Raw genomic sequence first — 1,312 nt, forward strand, 5'->3', positions numbered from 1 at the left:
AAAACTTTCAAACATTTTAGGAATTATTTAAAATCCCCTGAAATACTTAAAACACATTAAAATCACTTCACGTTATTAATAATAATAATAACAAAAATAAAATATATATATATTAATAATAATTATATAATAATTATAAATAATTTTAAAAAATTTAAATCCTTTAAAATTACCTTAAACTAGTCGGATCTGTTAAAAAAATTTTTAACCTTTGAAATTACCTAAAAATAGTGAAAATTCTTTGAAACAAAAAAATCCTTTAAAACTTTTCAAAGACAATTAATTAGTTTTACAAAAAATCAATTAAATCTTATTCTCAAGTTTTAGGAATCTCATGATTCTTAAGAATCTTTTTAAATATTCTAAAGTATTTAAATTTTTGAATTTTTTTCGGTGGACTTTTAAAAATAATCTAAAATTTTCAAAATTCTTTGAAATCTCTTCAAATTATTGAAATCTGTCCAGAATTTCAGAAATATTTTAAAGTGCCCTAAAATATTTCAAAACTGTTTAACATTTTTAAAGCTTTTAAAAGTTTCTTATGATTTGACATCTTTTAAAATTTTTAGAAATCATTTCAAATATCCTAAAATAGAAAAAAACCTTTGAAACTTTTTCAATTTTTTCATTTTTTAGGTGGATTTTTAAAAATACTCTAAAACATTCAAAGTCCTTTTGAAAATTTCTTAGGATTTTTAAAAATAATATAAAATCTCTTAAAAATTTTAAGAATCTTAACAATTATATAAATGTTTCCAAATGCCCTAAAATTATTAAAATCCTTTCAAAACATTTTAAAGCTTTTGGCAATTTCTTTGGATTGTTAAAAATAATCTAAAATTATCAAAATTCTTTGAAATCTCTTTAAATTATTGAAATCTCTTCAGAATTTCAGAAATATTTTAAAGTACTCTAAAATATTTCAAAACTGTTTAAACTTTTTAGATCTTTTAAAAGTTTCTTATGATTATTAAAAATAATCTAGAATTTTCAAAATCTTTTGAAATCGCTTTAAATTATTGAAATCTTTTAGAAATTTTAGAAATCATTTCAAACATCCTAAAATACAAAAAATCCTTTAAAACTTTTCAAGGAAAATTAATTAGTTTGACATAAAATCAATTAAATCTTATTCTCAAGTTTTAGGAATCTTATGATTCTTAAGAATCTTTTTGAATAATCTAAAGTATTTAAATTTTTTTATTTTTTGGGTGGATTTTTAAAAATACTCTAAAATATTCAAAATCCTTTTGAAAATTTCTTAGGATTTTTAAAAATTATATAAAATCTCTTAAAAATTTTAAGAATCTTA

Source organism: Belonocnema kinseyi, chromosome 1, assembly GCF_010883055.1.
Source record: "Belonocnema kinseyi isolate 2016_QV_RU_SX_M_011 chromosome 1, B_treatae_v1, whole genome shotgun sequence".
Classification (NCBI taxonomy): Eukaryota; Metazoa; Arthropoda; class Insecta; order Hymenoptera; family Cynipidae; genus Belonocnema; species Belonocnema kinseyi.